At 34.5% G+C, this 21068-nt stretch overlaps 1 long non-coding RNA gene across 3 annotated transcripts in view; it reads left to right on the forward strand.

The window, feature by feature from the left end:
- LOC143230589 (uncharacterized) overlaps nt 1–21068 on the forward strand; it is a 100643-nt gene that overhangs the window by 67736 nt on the left and 11839 nt on the right. For 2 of the 3 annotated variants that reach the window (XR_013016527.1, XR_013016529.1), the window contains one exon: nt 20745–20834. This is a non-coding gene — a long non-coding RNA (uncharacterized LOC143230589). Of the gene's footprint in view, nt 1–5734; nt 6007–20744; nt 20835–21068 lie in introns of all 3 variants that reach the window. The other variant, XR_013016528.1, reaches the window with a different exon arrangement.

A 21068-nucleotide genomic window follows, 5' to 3' on the forward strand; every position in this document is an offset into this window, starting at 1 on the left:
ATGTCGCATCTCATCCAAGAATTTTGCGTAGATTTTTTTTTCTTCCAAGAAATCAATGGGTTACTCGTTCCCATCTTCATCTAAAAACTTTTCAGAGAAGGTATAGAAAAGTTCAAGTTCGTTTTCCTACAAAGTTGAAAGTGTATATTGATAATAATAAACAGATGAGGTTTTCCGAGAATCTTTTCACACCCACAATGTTGAAGTAGATATTATTAATAACTCGAGAAGTTCCATTAATCCAGGAATTAATAAAATAGGCGAAGAACAGCTTTATGATGTACAAGAGTTCTCTATACTGAAAAGAAAGTTTAATCTCGAGTTCTTTCCTGTTTATAACAATTACATGTTTAAGTGAGATTTTGTTTATTATTATACAGGGTGTCCTTAAAAGTGACACCATTTTATCCGAGTTTTAAAGAAAACTTCCTTTGAGACAAGTGGCCACCATTTTATCTGAGTTTTACTTTCTATGAGATAAGGGGCCAATAGAGGTGAGGGATATATAAATGTTGCCATAACTTTCTTCACCTTCACTTCTGAAGCATCTGAAATACGTACTTTACATGTGGTTGGTTGAGTTTTTATCTTATTCGAAAGGCTAGCCTTGTGTAACAACTAGTGTACTTTTAGACACCACGGAAATAGTTGAAAAGACATTCCGAAGGAGGTGTTTATGTCTCTGGAAACCCTTGGCTCATACTATAAGACATTCTGAAGGAGATATTCATGTTTCTAGAAACAGTTGGATCATCTGTAAGACATTCTGAAGGAGATATTCACGTTTCTGGAAACAGTTGACTCATCTGTAAGACATTCTGAAGGACGTATTGACGTCTCTGGAGACACTTGGGTCACCTGTAAAACATTCTGAATAAGAATGTTAGTCTCCTGAGACATTTGAGTCACTTGTTAGACTTCCTGAAGGAAGTTTCTGTCTTCGGAAACATATGAGTTACCTGGCAGAGATTGTGAAGGAGGATTTTTAAATTACCCATCACAAATCGAAGTTGAAGAGAACGTTAAGATTCGAGTTTCATAATCTGGCTACAAGTCAAATTTACATAGTTAATTAGCAGGTGTTATTGATGTCGTACAAGTGATTAGCATACCGATTACATAACCCGTCAAAGTTCAGAGACGGTTTAGGATGTGTATTTCGTAATTCAATCACAAATTAAGGTGATAAAATGATAACATCCAGTCTTTATAACCGAGTAACACGTCAAGGTCACAGAGACGGTTAGCATGTATATTTTACTATCCTTTCACAATTCAAGTTAAGTTTCGAATATCGTACAGTTTAAACAGTCTTCCATTAACTTTATGATACATATCTCAACAGTAGAGTTTGAGCTTGGCATCGTCATCCTGTCAACATCTCTTGTTCTTGTATTTCACTTTTACATTATAAAACAAGTTTGTTGTTTTTAAACACTAGTTACAAGAGTGGGATTAGATAAAGTTCGATAACTAGTAATGAACTAGTGTATAAAGTTTATATAAAGAAATAAATCATTTTCTGCCACTTCTAAAGGCACTTTGAAGTCTGTTCAGAATTGTTAAAAGCAGTTTTTAAACTTTTATATACCATTTTACGCTGCTTTAAAAATCAAAAGCAAAGAATTTTTTTTTTTACAAAAGGGACATTTTCTGGTACTAGTATATTAAGTGGTTTTGGCATGTAAGAATGTAATTCATTGCATTTAGTTTTATCAAAGTTATTATTTTGGCGATATAAGTTCTTAATAGAGATGTTTAAAATAAAGTACGTGTGCGTTATTCAGGGCCCGGCGTGTTAAGGCATGCGACTCGTAATCTGAGGGTCGCGGGTTCACATCTACGTTGCGCCAAACATACTCACACTTTCAGCCATGGAGGCGTTATAATGTGACGATCAATCCCACTATTCGTTGGTAAAAGAGTAGCCCAAGAGTTGGCGGTGGGTGGTGATGACTAGCTGCCTTCCCTCTATTTCTTACACTACTAAGTTAGGGACGGCTAGCACAGATAGCCCTCGAGTAGCTTTGTGCGAAATTCAAAACAAACAAACAAAGCGTTATTCAGAAGGAAATCTCACAGTATTTAGCGCCACCAAGCGGAACTTTAATGAAATACAGTTTAATGTAAAATTTTAAATGACCTTTTGAAGAGCTCAAAGAAAATATCTTTTACTTCTTAGCAACTAAAGGCTATTTTGTAAAATTGGCTACGTGGTGAAACTGTTGTCTTTTGCTATAGTTAGTGTTCCGCACTATGGATTTTCAGAACCATCATTCGCGTCCTCTTACCAAAAAAACAAAATACTTTCCTCACTAGAGGGCCGAGGCTGTGTTATAAGGGTGACGATCGTATCAAACTATTCGGACAGATGTGACGGTCAGTGTTCTTGACCAGCTGTCTTCCGTCTGTCTGTTAAAAATCAGGGACGTCACCGGATAGCCCTCTATGGGATTTCCGAAATTCAAAATACCTTTCAACATGTATCAGACCGAACGATAAACGATTGTTTTGTTGGTGAACTCATGAAATAATACATTTTATAATCAGAATTGAGGGAAATTTGCTACGAAGTGACGGATCCGATATCTACCACGAACGTTTATTCTAGACTGGTTTTCCAGGCTCAGTATTTTAACAAAGACTGTATGTAGCACATGACTTCTATTTAAGCACCCTTCCATGGAGCTTTAAATTAACCACTTCTGTAAGCTTCATAGCTGCAACTGTCTTTGATTTCAATCCTTACCAATCGATCACTGTTCTTTGAATTTGACCCTGTGTATTTTTACCAAGTAATTTCCATTAATTAAACCATACAGGGATTCACTCTTCAGTTAAGCCTAAGAATAGGCGATACATGTTTGAACCGCACTTTGGGAATGTTAGATATAATGTGTTACAAGTTACTTCATAACATAACGAGGCTGTATACTAGGTTAAATTCGGTATCAAATAAAAATATATCTTTCAGGGCTTCTGTTTTAGTCTTGCTAAATTAATTACTATTGTTATTTAAATGAAAACTTAGGAAAGTTTAATCCTAAGAAATATTATTATTGGTCTTGTAAGTATAAGTGAAGCGGATACCTTCGGCACGCAGCGTCAATAACATTCTACTCTCCAAAAATACGGAAATGTGTCGGTCATTATTAAGCCCATTACATTCATCAAGAATTCCATCATTTTTTACTGAGCTATAGAGCTAAAATAGGGTGAAAAATAAACACCTTGGGTAATGGATATGGATTTTTTTCGTGACCTTTGACCTTGACCCTCCAAAAATTAATTACCTCTAAGTCCGATCATAATCTTTTTCCGAATTCAGTCAGTCATGTTCGAGAAATCTTGCTGACAAACAGACAGAAATATCAAAACATATTATCCGTCCACCTCCGGTGGCAAAGGAAACAATTAAAAACTTTTGTATAGATTCATGTCGACTATGTCACAAATGACATTTTTAGTTATAAAACAGTTATATTGCGGACATTTATAAACTCGAAGTTTTTTCTGAACATGTAGTCCTTCACGTTTGAAAAATTCAGAAGGAATTGTAAACAGTTCCCGTCAAACAGCCCACTGGGTTGATGTTGTACTTCGATTTTTTTGTTTACAAGACTGGACAATAAAAGTTAGTTTGTATTTACTGAATTGTACTGTTTCTCTGGCAGCAATCTGCCTGTCACGGGTTCAGAACGTGTTCACCTTTTCAGCCGTGGGGGCGTTATAAAGTGCAAGTCAATCTCACTGTTAGTTGGTGAAAGATTATCCCTAAGAGAGGGCAGTGGATGGTGTTGACTAGTTGCCTTCCCTCTACTTGATCACTGCTAAATTAGGGACGGTTGGCGGATATAACCCTTGTGTAGCTTTGCGCGAAATTGTAAAACAAACAACTTAGTGAAATTCAAGAAATAGTCAAAAGTATATCTGACTAAATCGAAACATATTTTCAACTTACGACTGAATTGCGATGACCTCTGTATGGCAGCCTCTGTGGCTTAGTGCCGTGCAGAAAGTAGTTCATCAAGTGCAGTTTAGGTCACGATCAAATTTGTTCAAATTCTTTCCGCTAGTCCTAATTTGCTAATAATTAAAAATCGACTTGTGTAATCTAAACTTTTAAAATGTTACCTAAATTTCTCAGTTACAAATACGTGATGTCTGTACACTACAATATAGTTCGATTATTGTATTATGTATCACTGCGCGTGTAAAAAAGTAACAAGGTCCGACTTCAAAATTATTTATTTATTGATAAGAATAAAAGGACAAATAGTGGGTGTCATAAGAGACTTAGTAGTGGCTCTAATATGTCCTCGGAAAGTTTTTCATGGACAGTTTCGAACGTCTGCGTGATAGTGCACGTAAAATGAGAAGAATTGGACAGGAATATCTCCACCAGATGTCAGCATTGCTTTACGTTCTCAGAATGGCGGCAGTTTAATGAAAATATCAAGTCTTCCAGTCCCACTCCAATAAATCCGGTGTTTCAAAGTTTTATTTATAACTATTATTGCTACAAAACAACTCCCACCATTCAGATTACGGTATTGTGACAATGTCACATACAGATGAGAACACAACATCGGCATGTCGCTGTATGTGACGTTTTAAAACTGTATGAATAGTTTGTGGGTACTTGGAACAATTGGAAAGAAATTAAAACTAAAACTTTAATGTCAAACATATCATTTTTCTTTGTGATTTTCATTGATATTTTTATCAAAACAAACCTCCACAATAAAAACGTGTATATCTGCATACATTTATTGGCAAGTTAGCATATAATGCCTTATAGGTCATGTATCCGAACTCCAATGTGATGTTGACACATCTGGACATTGTTTAAAAGTATTTCATCAGAGTCTCTGGTTATATATTTTTTATGCTTTCCTCCACCTATTTAGCTTCATTAAATTTTCCAACATTTTTATGGCTAACTGAGGTTTTAAAAATAATTATAAGAAACATTAATTAAACCACGTAGATGTTAATACATTAATATGATATTTTTATATATTTCGTAAGATATTTTGTTTTACATTTTATTAGTTACAGTGTTCTCAATATTTTATTTTGTCTTTAAATTTAGAACTTTTAATTGGAATAACTGTAGTTAATTACTTTAGGTTCATTATAGCTGTCCATTAAACCTGTACTGTTTATTAGATCCGTTGTAGCTGTCCATTAAACCTGTACTGTTTATTAGATCCGTTGTAGCTGTCCATTAAACCTGTACTGTTTATTAAATACGTTGTAGCTGTCCATTAAACCTGTACTATTTATTAGATCCGTTGTAGCTGTCCATTAAACCTGTACTGTTTATTAGGCTCATTGTAGCTGTCCATTAAATCTGTGCTGTGTATTAGGTTCATTTTAGCTGTCCATCAAACCTGTACTGTTCATTCGATCCGTTATAGCTGTCCATTAAACCTATACTGTTCATTAGATTAATTGTAGCTGTCCACTAAACCTGTACTGTTTATTAGGTCTATTTTAGCTGTCCATTAAAAACCTGTACTGTTTATTAGGTCTATTTTAGCTGTCCATTAAAAACCTGTACTGTTCATTAGATCCATTGTAGCTGAGTATAAATGTGTATGTTTTTTTAGATTGGTTACAGTTTTGTTTTAAAATATTTAATAGACTAGACTCCTTTAGTAAGATTTATTGGTACTGTACTTTGTGTGTTAATTACCGTGTAAAAAAGTTAATATTCATCTGTTTTCAGAGTCATCTTCAGCTGGTGGTTAATTAAGTCTCATGTAATTAGAACAATGCAGTGAAAGCGCCCTCCAGGTGATTGTTGTTCTCAGATTCTCACCTACAAGAAAGTCTTTCTTGAGGCCCGTGAGTGATGACAAAAAATCGTGGGAAAACAAACTGTTATCAGAGAAAATCACATAGGTGGCGTTGTAATAATAATTTAGTTCCATAAATGGCACCGATTTCTTAAAGTCAAACTGAAAGGAAGTTGTTGCAGTGATCGTGACATCACCGGAAGTTCGTAAACTAAGACTTAAGTCGACTAAGTTTTTGTTTTGTTTTTAGTTTTTTTTTGTTTTGTTTTTAAATAACGAACTGAATTTGAAAATGAGAGGTATTTCGATGCACAAATTGATTCTGGAAAGCTTTTACAAGTTAGAAGATAATTAATTTTTTAACCATTATTGTGGTATATATCGTTATTTAATATTTCTTCGTCGTATTTAACTCGAATCTGATCTATTGAAGGTAATCTGTAGAAACTTCCATGCTATTGCATATACACACACACACATAGCTAGTGTCTGAGTTTAGTAGTGTTTGTTTTTTTAAGCAGTACGTGGTATCAAGTACAACTAATCACAATTACAAACGTTATAATCGTATTTCATAATATATTGTCACAAAATATTAAAGTTAGAAACTTGATTTTGCAGTGTAAATATGATTAATCGAAATACAATAACAGGTTTCAGTTATTGTATTGACAACACATGTATTAGTCTAATTCAACCTTCACAAGTGATCCTCATGTGAGGTAAAAGGTAGATTTTAATTATGGAAGTAGATATAGAAGATTCAAACAAATTAACTATGTTCAGGTCAGTTAGGGGGATCAATTGTCCCCCTTCATTTTTCTCTCGAAGTATCGATATAACTTAACCCTAGTTTTTGTTTGGTTGTTGACAATATGTTTTGTAGTATTTAATAAAATTTATAGTTAGATGACTACACAAACACGGTAAAATATATTACAATTGCAAAAGCACTGTCTACAATAACCGTTTTTTAGTTCAATTTGGTATCTCTGGGGTTTAACGATTCTACTGAAAGACGGTTGGATTCGGCTTATAAACAATTGCAAATTCGCCATGAGACTGAAGATTTAAACGATTGCTGTATATAGCAAGATAACAGTGTAGACTACAAAAGAATGACCAATCTTTAAGTCAGACGCTAATTTTCGTGACGCACCAAATTTGCACATTTATAAATGTGATCACGTCTTCTGTCCACTTTCCCAGACTAACTCTCATCTTAAGGATGTAACATCTTCTGTCCACTTTTCCGAAGTGGCCTTGATCTTAAGGACACGTCAACCAACCAAGCACCTCAAGTTTATTCGCATACGAAGAAGCAAGCATTGGCTACGTAGACAAATGTGTTGTTAGGATGACATGTTATCCGAGTTGTATCCTTGCTTCGAAGGCAACATCCAGTAAAGGGGATACATCATCATCATTATTTTTAAATAGGAAAGAAAGAGTAGGGGAAGAATAGTAAAACCTCCAGCGAATATTATAAAACTGTGTGAAGTGACTATAGCAATCCTTCAATATATTGGTGGGAAAAAATGTTTGGTTTTTGTCATGGCCCCATATTTGACACGTTCTCTGATTGCAACCAAGTTTTCAGCTTATCCCATTATAAACGTTTCATTCTTACCAACTTACGAAGTAGTAAAACGACAGTGTGTACAGTATGAATTTACTGATGTTATTTGGCAAATGTTTTACCTTTTTTCATTAATATTCATCCAATATATAAACTCTTGTTACGTGAATTTGAATGCTCTATCGGAAAGCATTGTCGAACCGTATTATACTTTTCTTGTTGTTTTTATATGCAGTACAAATTTTCTTCGTCTTAATAATATATATATTTTTATTTTAGAGAGGGAAACGGCGATGAACTAAGAATTGTTCAAAGCCAACATTCGTCGGTAACTCACTGGTTTAGATTTATGTTGCATATTCCTTAGACTGTGTATTTAATATTACGCCTACTTATACTCTCCACCATGGTCTGAGCAGTAGATCTGAAAGCTTATAACGCTACAAGCTGTGTTTCGACACCTTTGTATTGCTTTGTAATTAGCAACAAACATTTATGGTTAATCACAATTATTTAAGCACAGCTTAATAACTTCTTATCATTTAAACGATAAGAAAATACCGCACTGTATTCACGTCTTAAAGGTTATGAAAAATTATGAAACACGTAACTCCAGCGAATGACACCTTTTGTAACCCAACATGGCTGAGGTAGTAGAGATCAGTGGAGAATCGAATAATATCGTTGTTTATTTAGTTTATATCCCGAAAGGTGGCGCTGCGTTGGGAGTAGATGAACTGTGGTGGAAGAATGCACACACACAGACTTTGCCATCAGTTTAACTAGACACTTGCTTAAAATATACAATTATTTAAAACAATAAGGACTTGCAACAATAAAATACGGGATTCGATTCTCTGCAGCGAACACAGGAGATAACTCAATGTGGTTTTGCTTTAAAGCAAACAGATTTTGAAAAGAAAACGGCGTCGTTTGCTAAGGTTTAATCAGAGCTACACGGTTTTAAACAGTTGTCGTAAATACAACATGAGAATTTGGTTTATAAACAGAAATCTGCACAACGGGCACATTTCTTATTTTTTGTTGTTGCTATGCTCTACCTATTGTCTTAGCTGGACAAGGTGATAGTTATGGACTACTCAAGGTGTTAGTTATGGCACCAAAGTTAAAACCGTAGAAGTATCTCCTAAAAGGTTCCATCCGATTGACTTTCTCTCTCTGTAATTTGTTAAACAAAATGCGTAAAATCTAGTTCATAAAAACAGATTGTTTAATAAACTACGCGTAAAATAAATAAATTAAATCTCCACTTCATTATAGTTCTATTGGTTTTGAAAGCACTAGTCTAATATTTTTGTAAGATTAGTTTTTGTGAATGACAGATACGTGAGTTCTGAACCATTCCCGACTATCCTTATGGGACTTCATTATTTGTTTGTTTATTGGTAGATCAGCGACGGCATATCGGAGATCTCTCACCAAACTGTTTTGTGTTTTGTCGTGTTTACGCAAGAACGATCATTCATAGATCGACTTCACTCATTTCTTCACAGATGTCGCTGAGTGATAGACCTATATATATATATAAAGATGTCACTAAATTGTATTTGCTTTAAATTTCTTAATTATAGCTAGGTCCGTAATCATTTCATTTATTATTTACTGAACGTTGGTCCTTGTAACAGAGTTCCATTGAGAGGACACTTAAGGTTAGACCTATGTTTCACTGAAGAGATAACCTTAGCAAGCACCGAAAACATTGTCTGTTTTTGAGATTGACGTTATTTTGATTTTACAAATAACAAATAAAAACTATTCTAAGATCAGAACCTTTAGAAGTATGTAGCACATTACTGTGCTAAATACAAAAGGCAGAAAAATTAGTTTGGTTTCGTTGGCGTTTATAAAATTAAAAATAGTATTTCCATTATATGACTCTGGATCCGACGATCTCGGGTTCGAGATGTGATGCCGCCAAACACGCTACATACTCTCAGCTATTCGTAAGTTATAAAAGTGACAATTAGTTCCGCTATTAGGTTAAAGAGTTACCGTTTTAGGTGCACGCGTTAGATCGTGTAGCTGACAAGACTAGCCAAGGAAGTAGGTGTTGACTAAATAAATATCTTCTTTATAGTGTGACACTTCTGTAGCAGGTGGCTGTTGTTGACTAAGTATCTTCTCTCTAGTGTAGCAGGTAGGCGTTGTTAGCTAAGTACCTTCTCTATAGTGTGACACTTCTGTAGCAGGTGGCTGTTGTTGACTAAGTATCTTCTCTAGTGTAGCAGGTGAGTGTTGTTAACTAAGTACCTTCTCTCTAGTATAGCACCTCTGTAGCAGGTGAGTGTTGTTAGCTAAGTACCTTTTTTCAGTAAAGAAACACAGTTTAACATTAGGAATGATCCATTACATCTGTGTGTTATCAGCCATCACTCAGAGTTGGTGAGCTCGATTACAGTAATTCTCTGTGTGGTAACTGGAAACTGTCCTACGGTGTACAAGGGTTACTTTGTTTTAAGATTTTTGCCGGAGAAGGAGGATAAAGAAGCCCCTGGAGTAAAGAACATTTTTTAATTTTTATAGACTTGTAAATTTAAATTTAAACACACAATATGTTAAACGAGTTAGCTGTTATTTTATACCAATCAGGGTACGCAATTAATGACTTCATTAATTGTATTTAATGTATCAAATGAAAACGGAAACATTACCTAACATCTTTATATATGCAATTTTTATTTCCATAACGGTTACCCTCCGTCTACACCTATAAAGAATCATTTCACAAGATTTTTTTCTTTATTGTCTAAAATATCGTTATGTTTGAGTTTAAAAGTTTGAAAATTGTCCCCAATTTTCCCATCTTTAAGATCTATGTACTCTTAACGGACTCGTTGCTCCGAAACCTGAAAGAATAAGTGCTATTTTAGGGGTTATGACCCTAACTCTATTGTTACCCCTGTTGTTGGTAAGTTGAAATTAAACACGTAGTATCTTCACGAGTTTCCGAAACTCCACTCGACGGGTTTGTGTTGAAGAATTTCTTTGATTAAACTAGAATTTTTAGTTAATCAGCTTAGCGTCTCTTTCCGACAAAACCCTGTTTAAATCTGGTCAAACATTAACAATGTGCGTATTAATTGCGCCCCTACCTTTGTCCGTTTCGTTTCTTAGTTTACAAGTTTACACTTCGCTCACACTTACCGACAATACATTTTTCTAAGCCAATGAATGATTTACGGTAAACAATGTTATGAACGTCTCGTTTGAAAGATGATTTTAAACCTTCTGAATTAGGTTGACACAGTTGAGTCTTTGAAACCAGATAAAACAGAACCTCTCCTATTTAGTAGCGTGATTATATTAACACTTCCCGAAGGAATTCTAAAGTCTCGAAAGCTGTGCTTAACGTCCACATCTGGTAAAACAATGGTTGAATCCACCAAAGTTTCTGAGAGCCTCAAATGTACATTGCCCAGAAACTCAGACTTAATGAGGCTTGTAATTAGAAATATTATCTAACTGTGCAGTCGGAAGAGCACGTGACATGTTATGACTACTTTTGCAAGATGTATTGTCAGTCGCAGAGCTGGTTATGTTAAGTTTATTCTGGAATTTGAATAACATACTCGCATTGCATTCATCGTCTTACCATAAAGACAAGCTCTTGTGTAAAATAAGATGAGTTATATATTAATTCGTCTCTTTATAACCATAAAACTTTTTGAGAACCTAACCTGCTGAAGTTTTATCAGACTCCTAATGGAGCAAGGGGTATAGCCCCCTCAGAGGTATACAGGGAGCTACAGAATTGATATTAAAAGATTAATGTAATGCAGGTAATATATTTTAATACGGAAGAAATTATTCATAGAGAAGAATATGTGAAAATGTTTCTGTTTATTTTTTTAATTTTATGAAGGGGGGTTAACTGCACCAGCCGTATCTAAGTCAGCGATAATAGACTAAAGGGTTTCTTTTTTATTTGTTTTTGTTTTTTTAATTTCGCGCAAAGCTACACGAGGGCTCTCTGGGATAGCCGTCCCTAATTTAGTAGTGTAAGACTAGAGAGAAGGCAACTAGCTTTCACTGCCCACCTTCAGCTCTTGGGCGACTCTATTACCAACGAATAGTGGGATTGGCTGTCACATTATAACGTTCACACAGCTGAAAAAGCGAGTATGTTTGGTGTGACAAGGATTAGAACCCGCGATCCTCAGATTACGAGTCGAGCGGCCTAACCTCCTGGCCATGCCGGGCTCTAGTCTAAAGGGAAGGCAACTAGTCTACACCACCAACCGCCAACTGTTGGTGTACTTTTTGACAACGAATAAAGGGCTCAATCACCACATTATAACGCTTTCACGACTGAAATGGCGAACGAACATGTTCGGTGATGGAATTCGAACCCACGACTTGCAAGTGGAGAACCCTAACCGTCGTAAATGTCAAGCGTATGAAAAGGTTAACTTTTTTTCATTTCAATAAACGTTTTATGTTGGTCTTATCGGATTTTAAGTTATTTCAGCAATTTTTTAGTATTTTTGAAACATAGCTATTAATTAAATTCACTCTAATCTAGGTGTGGCTCTTCTCTCTAAGACTGGTTGATTTTCTGCACGGTATAATTCTTCAATGGCTCGCTTTATTGACTGAGAAACCTTTATCCTGAAGTCTGGAATTCGAAGCGCGATTATTCGGGACATGCTTTACATTTTAAGCTTTAGGCGCGTTATAGAAGTGGCAGTCTTGTAGTTCGGTTTTAAAGAGTCGAACAAAAAAATCCTTGTGGCGTTGAATGCTGCTAGTTGTCAGCAGTTCAGTGTCAGCGACCGCCATATCTGCATCATATGGATCTCTTAGCCCAAGTTCGCGTTGCTTTGTGCTTGATTAGGTTACAAATTGCAATTACTTATGTAGAGTACCATTGAAAACTAAAGACACAAGCCCAAGACCCTTGCACAGAAATGTTATCTCGTGCATTTACCAGTGGTGTTAGAAACTTCGAAACTTGTAAAACGTTTTAAACCATTCTTGTCTTCAGATGACAAATATAAGCTGATTTAATACCTATGGTATTAAGTTTAGGTTTCAGTCGTTAAACGTCTAGTATTTTAATGTCCTTAACCTAAAATATTCGAAAATGAAGCCAATGAGGTATTCACTGTAGTTCTTATAACACTAGTACTTGAATGTTGAATACATTCATTCATTGTCAAAAAACTAAACTAAAGGAACATTAGTTAAGAGCTGAAATTCGTTAGTTATATTGATTTAATTTACGCTGCTCCCAGAGAGAAAGAAGAAAAAGAAATGCCCCCCCCCTAAAAAAAAACAGTCGTTACTATGGTTACTGTTACACAGAGAAGTACACCCGATTGGAACGGAAGGTCTTGGATTTAAGCACGCGATATATTACCATATCACCACTTGAATGCCCGATCAAAGAAACTTGGTATAGCAAGAAAAAAACAAGGTTCGTTGAATCAAAAAATGACAGAAGATTAAATGAAAAATACAATGACGGCAAATTTTACGGTAATCAAATTCGGAATTTAATTAATACAACGTTTTGACCCAGTTCAACTAACTGGAAATTTACTCTTGATGTCTTGATACTATGGATCGAAACGTTAATTACTGAAGTCCCAATTTTGAAGACGGGTATTTTCATCACTAAACTACACAATAGTTTAAAAGATGCGTTTATTTTTTTACGGTTTAAACGCAGTAAATTAACCAAGGATTAGAATCCAGTAGGCCTAAAATTTGTGATAAAAACTGCGTATATTTTCCAGTTACTTTTGGGACACAAAAGGCAGATCTTAAATCCTATTTTACATGTATATCTGAAATATACAAATTAAAAGCAAAGAGCGACATTTGTTAGAAATAGTCGGCCTTTTACACACGTTGTTTCTCGTGTCTTGCGAATAAAGTAATTTTAAAAGTTTTATTTTATTATACAATAGATCTACAGAATAGGATCCTAACCTTACGAAGGTAATAAAAGAGGAACAGACAGCGACAAAGTTTACCAATGAAAAGCACGAAGGCAGATGTTATTTGGTTTTGTTTGTAATTAAGTACAAAGCTACACAATGAGCTATCTGCGCTCTGCCCACCACGAGTATCGAAACCCTGTTTCTAGCGGTGTGAGTTCGCAGACATACCGCTGTGCCACTGCACTGGGGGGGGGGCTATTATTTGTTTTAGTAGAGAAGTTAACGGTTAGTTGATATTTTAATATGTGACCTATAATAAATTGCCGAAATTTCAAAATTTAATTTATTTATATGTACACAACAAATAACAACATCTCGGTTTTATGTGTTGTACAATAACGTCATTGTGCAATATGAGAAAACTCAGCGTATGGTATCTAATTTCTAAAATATCTTTTGATTAAAAACGTGCTGTATCTATGCATAAGCATTTTTCTGCATGGTAGGTCTTTGTGAGTGAATGAGGCTTTTAGAAAATAAAGGATCTGTCCTATTGGTAAAACCCCTGAGAGTGTGCCACCTAGCGGTGAATTCATATCAGCACGTAGATCTTTCATACAATTTCATGCTATGATAATCAAGAAAATTGCTTTCAAATTTAAATCTGTGTATTATTTCACGCCGTGTTTATTTCAAGAAACGCTTTTCCACTTTAGGCTTACGTTTGTGTTCATGGTGTATTTAGTTTCTTAATACTAACAATTTAAAGTTACATGTATTTCAATTTAAACTTATATACTGGAAAACGAAGTGCTGGTTGGTTAATACTTACTTAGAGCTCTAGGTTTCGGAGAATAGCCAGTTTCAAGTCCTCACACTCTAAGTTGTTGATACGTTATGTGAATGGCATCCAGTCCCGTGGTTGTTGCGATTCTCCAAGCTGACGAACTATAGTACAAAATTAGAAACTTTATTCGGTAACCTCGTATAAAACTTCATTCTACATTAATATACTAAATGCTTCACATTATAAGCTTCTGTATAATCTCGTTCTGTATTTATCTACTAAATACTTTACACTGTAAATTTGTATATATTTTCGTTCTATGAAACGAAGATTTATAAAACAAAATAGTGAAGAATACTTTTGGTAATATAGATTCTTCGCATTGCCTTCTAACAAACATTAGGAACATTTTTAAGAAAGAGTGTTATACGAGAAACTATCATAAGTGTAGTTAGAGATTCGTGTCTCTGTTCTATAGTTCATGTTATGTTATTCCCAGACGAATCACGATCAGGCTTGTTCTATATTCAACCAAACCTAGGATCTTCAGTAAGTAACTTTCTATCAAATTCTTCTACATAACACGAATCGTGTGTGTGTGTGTGTTGTGTCCAAGTCGAGATTAATATTGTAGGCCTGAAAAGATGTTGGTTAATAGAAACAGCTCGAGACTTGGCTGAATATTTGATTTGTGTCTGAATTCAGGAATATCTGATGGAATGTTCGGGTCGACAACTACTTTAATAATGTCAAGTGGAATGTTCTGGCCGACAAACTACTTTAGTCATGTATAGTGGAATGTTCAGGTCGACAAATTACTTGAGCAATGTATAGTGCAATGTTCGGCTCGATACTTACTTTACTTATGTATAGTGGAATGTTGAGGTCGGCAAACTAGTTTAATAATGTATAGGTGGGTCAGTATTTATTGAACTTTCTTAAGTTGTGCCATGTTCAACCCCTGGTTGTTCTAGTTTTTAAAGTGTTAACCCCTTCAGGATTTTAAACACACTGAAATGTTTATGCATCAATTTACTTGAAGGCCTATTAAAATCTCACACAGAAATGTACAGAAATATATTATCGATTACTTTAATCACACGTGAGGTTCCTGTCCATTCTATGGATGATTTCATCCGAAATTTTAATGGAAAATGTTTTAAGTGTTAGTGTTGTAATAGAAGACGTTTAGAAAGATGCCGACTCACACCACCTAACTAATAAACTTCACTAGATAATCAATATATTCATTAAGCTGTTGTTATAGTTTTTACAATAACGCAACAAAGATTTATTATTACTCACCAAGAAAAGAACTGTGAAGCAAAATCGTCATAAAAAAGCAGACCGTATGACCATGCCTCTCACTAAATAGTGGACCTTAATTCGCTAAATTCGATAAGAACGATATTTTGATTACAAGCTTGCTAAAGGGACGAACATGGATGCTTTCGTTGATAGAAATGTCGGAATCTCTGTTAGATTGACACTGTAAAGAACAGTTGAAATATAAATTTATGACAATTACTAACAATATATCTATACTCATTATACGCCTTATGGCTCATTGGTAAGTCTGAGGTATTGTAACGCTAGAAATCGAGTTTCGATACCTCCGCTAGACAGAGCACATCCAGCCCATTGTGTCAAACAACAAAGAAACGTTATATATTTTAATTCATTTCATTTTCGTAGGCGGTATGGTTAAATATTAATCACTCTGTTATAAGTGACGGATCCGTACTAAACAAATATTCAGCAAAGAAGCGCTTATTTGAGGTGCAGTTTGTTTGTTTTTTATCTATTTGTGATTTCTAAGTTATCTGGAGAATAAAACGTTGAAATAGGTTGTTATTTAATCCGTTAAGTAAATAAGGTTTATCTTTATCGTCCTTGCTTACGAACCCAGTTTCTAGCTGGATAAAGGAAATAAATAATTAGAACACACTGTTATTAAACATTAGTTTTACGTTCGACAAGTTTGAATGATAAATTCGTAAAAATTCTTTCTTTTCGTAACATACTTTCACTTTTGTCTCCGTCTTGTCGAGTTTTCTTTCATTTTCCTGTTGGTAGTCTATAGTTAGTTTTGTATATCATGTTTCGGTCCGACAAGCAATTTCAATATTTATAGATACTACATTCCAGTGTTTCTGAACGTTGGTTGTGTTTTTAGATTATAGATTCCACCGAAAATGTCTGTGTTATTTAAATTGTCGTAAACTCGATTTGTTACCAGGCAGTGTTAAAAATAAGTGAACATGGAACTTGAGATGGAAAAATTATACCTTATTTTTGTTGTATTCATGTGTAAAGTCGATTGAAAAAGGAATCCTGGTATCCATCCGATACTCATTGTTTAAATGATAATACAACTGCTTTATTCTCTTTATGTATTACTTTTCTGTAAGAGTACAGATGAAATTGAAATATAGAAGAGATAATGTCACTTGAAAAGCCCTAATTACATACAGGAAACTTCGTGTTTCTACTTAATTTCTCGTACGTTGATAAATTATCATTTAAATAATATTTTTAAAAGAAGTGCGCAAGGTACATAACGTTGATGTTTGATTTATAGTGTACATACGATTGATACGAAAACATTCTCTTATTTTACAACACGATATATGTGAAAATCTATATTTCAAAACATGTCCCATAGATGGCAATAGCTGTAACATAATGATCTCATGTAACAATCATTTTTAAAATTAATTTAATAGATTAGTGTCGATATTTTATGAAATGGAATATCTAGCACTACAGGTTTCTAGAATCGTGGACACTTACTTGTCTTTAATACTGTAAGTATTTCTTATCAACCTAATCAACTTAGCCCTTAGTACTATGGACATTATTGCTAAAACTGGAGAAATGGTGTCCATGATGCAGCCTTAAACCAAACTTCCTATCTTCTTATTAGTCCATCCTTTTACTCTATAAGAACAACCATAATTGCGTTTATTCATAACATTACTTCCTATAGTAAAGATATTTAACAAATCATTTTCTACAAGCAATATTCAACAAACTTACGATTAAACTAGAATAGGGGATAAGTTGAGGTTCTCTTAACAGAGTAGTTCACTTGTAAATTATGTAATGACCAATCGTGGGACTGTTGTTAAAAACTATTTTGATGTTATTTCTATAAATGTTTCCACAGTTCTATTCTGGTTTATTAATGTGTAGATAACGGTTCCATCGGGTCTCTTCTGGATTATGTTGCACTTTTGAATATGTTATCAAGTCTTTTCTGAGTTATTGTCTAATCATGAAAAATGTTTTGTTGGAAACGTACACTTAGATAAACTTATAAAATGATGTTTTGTTGTTATTATACTTGAGATAATTAATTCTGCAAGAAAAGAAGTAAAGATCAGCCATTGTATTTTGTATTTTCGCCATTGTTAACCTTAGTGGAAATAGTGATAGCTAAGTCTGAAACATTCTGATATTATTGGAGTTTGTATTACTTTTTTTAAGAACGAAAGGTGACTTGTTTCACAGTAACCATAAAATAATGTTTCTATATTTTCTAATCAAATATATCTTTAAGTATATAATCGCTAAACCTCAATTTTTATATTGGTGAAATATAATAGTGAAGCAATAAGGTAAGACAGTGTTCAACGTAACATATTTTGGTGTGTGTTCAAAATTCGGCGGCTTAAATATTTTTTCTAAGAAAATGTTTTGCCTCTTATGTCCCACCAAACTATCGAAAATATAACATTTATTTTATGGAGAAACCACAGGCTTAATTACCCATGCAAAACTCTCACTTTTAATTTCGTCTTGTTTTTTTGGTGTTTGAAAACGTCCACAAACCATATATTCTCGTATTCTCGGTATTTTTGTTAGCCAAGTGGTTAAGGAACTCGACTCATAATGCGAGGGTCGCAGGTTCGAATCCTCAGTCACACCAAACATGCCCGTCTTTTCAGCCGGGGGCGTCTAATATCACGATCAATGTCACTATTCGTTGGTAAAAGAGTAGCCCAAGAGTTGGCGGTGGGTAGAAATGACTAGCTGTCTTACACTGCTAAATTAGGGACGGCTAGCGCAGATAGCTTTGCACAAAATTCAAACCACTTTCTGCAAGTATTCAGGTGTGCGTATAAATTTCCTCTGTTTTATCATGAATTCAGAGATGTCTGTATGTTTTAATAGTCTTTAAAATTTTTCATTTTTTCCCCATAAATACTGACTCGAAAGTAATAAAATCAGAAATCCATTATTTCATCTGGAATATAATAGCCATTTAGTGTATAAAAAATACGAATGTTTAAGCCTCATTGTTTTGATAATAATAATAAAACCATCGTCAGTTGTTTGGTTTCTTTCCTGAAAAGATTGACTAAACGATGTCGATTAAAATTCTGATATTTTATAAAAACTAAAATGCTTATAGATCAAACGTGGCCTAGTGAGTAGTGTCCCATACTAAGTATCCCTTGCTCGCATTCTGTTACCGAGAAAACAAAACACTTTTAAATAGGGTGACAGAAGAACAAGGTGCACTTGACAACTCATCAGTCAACCTTAGGCAGCTCTAGGCTTCTTTGCGATTCGTAGTTGTGTATTTCAGCAATATACCTCTTAGCTTACCTTGGCCAACCATCTCATGGTCTATTTAATTCACCATTTAGTGCCCACCATCTCGCTTGGTGGTGGATGTTTTCTACCAATGACACCTTCAGTCCATTTGCAGTGCTGGTGAGTGGTTTCGACAAGAGATGGAGTTGAGTTATTCTTGCTGGGAAAGATCTAGGAATCTTACCATGACACCCATGCTTCCCTTGTACCAAGATCTATCACCAAGAAGAGAATAAATTCGGCCATTGGGCGTCCACCAGATTCTGACAGTTCTTGTGGATCTTTGCAAAATTGGTGAAAGACACCCAGAAAAGGATTCTTCTAAGAGCCCAAAACTTTCTTGTACGACCACTTTATCCCCAGATTTATTTTTAAAATAACTTCTTGACTTTCGTGTAAATCACTAATTCTTTGCGTTGCAGAAGTCCATATTTTGTTGGAAAAACACTCCTCTCACAACTCAATAGCTCTGACTATGTCTCTGCTTTAACAATACAATTAATATGGTTTGTAAATGAAACGAATGTCATTCGTCGTTAAGTACGTTTTTTTCAATGTCGTTTACTGGGAGACTTAAAACCATGTGTAGATGCATTAACGTGGAGTTTATTTGAAAGTAGGTCTTCGTATAATTCAACCACCATTGGATACAACCATGCAACAACTTTACTGTGTAGTTATAGATTTTATAGCCATAATTAAATGAAGAAATTCCATTTTTCTAAATCATTTACTTTTTGAATACATTCTTTTAACTACAAGAAACAACATTTGCTACTGAGTTTTTGTATTCAATAACTAATGTTACTTTTGCAGCTGAAATATTGTAAACTGACTTTCTGACGTTTTTATTGATGCTGGTGGAATTTGGAACATTTTCAAAATTATGGTCATCAAAGATGGTTTTTCTGTGTTTTTAATATTTTTTATAAATTCTCGTTTTCCACCTGATGAATCATGTTGCTTCTATACCCAGTCTGTAGTATTATGTAGCCAGTTAGGGTGAAGATTGGACTAATAACCTTTAACTTGTTTATATGCTTAGTATTAGTAGCACTGCTAGTCTGTTTTCTGATAAAACCATATTTATAAAAAACTAAGAATATTAAAGGTTTCTATTGACATTTTTGCATAGTGTATTTTGTGATAAAAGTTCTGAGACAGCTTGACTGGTGGGTAACAGATGAAACATGTATATAAATGTTTGACATTTCCACAAGTTTGCGTCCTCAGTGGGTGGTACCTCTTCTTAAAATTGGATTCCTCGTTATCACGTTTTTGTGTTCAATTAAAAACTTTTTTTTTCCAACCATGAGTGGAGATTAACCGAAAAGTGAGAAAGGGAAATCGTTTATGAAAAATACTGAATGTTATTTAAATAAAAGAAATCAATTTTACTTTTGTCTTTTAATAACCCATACTGCTATATTTGACTTAATCCCATTATTTACAAAAATATTGTAATTTGTATCTTTGTTTAAGAGGTCTCCAACGTAGGGGACGATAAATGTATCATCCTCATTCCCAAAGCTACACAGAAAACCTCTCATAGTCCCCAGGATTGGCACTTACATAGACAACACCCGCAAATACAGGTTAATGGTTTTTATCAAGTGAACAAGTACAATAATGGTAAGGCAAATGCTAGTTATCCACACTTCCAGATAATGATCTTCTATTTGGTTACTTAAATACATGAGCGAGGTAAGGACATTTAACTGTCAGGAGCTAAGAAAGGGTTACGTATATTTATCAGTTAACCTTTGTTCATCCTCTACTAAACTGTAATTTTGAACTCATGAGATCACATAAGGATGAGAAATAAATTTCAGAACCAGAATTTCATTCTGGCTTAATTTCACCCACAGAAGCTCTTTGTACATTAGTTATACGTGTATCTCCATTTTTATTTTAAGTCAATAGGGTTATTTGTAACGTATGATTTCTATGCTTTAGAAACGGCTAAAATTCAGCGTATTTCAACAAGTTAGGTATCTCTCTCTCTCTCTTTTTTAAGTACTTATATTAGAATTAATTGTGGATAATGTATTCTGTCTTCGTTGTAGGATTACCAATATACCAAGACGTTTGCAACATTAAAGAGAAGAATTACGATCCTTAAAGGTTAGAACTGGCAGAGTGATTCATTACTACGTGTAAGTAAATGCGTCGTATGATGTTTCATACATTATGGTGGTGGTCTTCAAAACGACTACCTTCCCTCCTCTAGCTTGCTGTGAATGTTGTTTATCGATTCGATACGTTTCTTGATATGTTTCTTTCGTACTCAGATCTTTCCAGTAGAGTTGTGTTACCATACCCTAACAAGGAGGGAGGGGTTTAAGTCTTGAAGTTTAAAAACCCCTTCTCCAAGGAATAGTGCATGTATT

The sequence above is a fragment of the Tachypleus tridentatus genome, chromosome 10 (genome assembly GCF_004210375.1).
Source record: "Tachypleus tridentatus isolate NWPU-2018 chromosome 10, ASM421037v1, whole genome shotgun sequence".
Classification (NCBI taxonomy): Eukaryota; Metazoa; Arthropoda; class Merostomata; order Xiphosura; family Limulidae; genus Tachypleus; species Tachypleus tridentatus.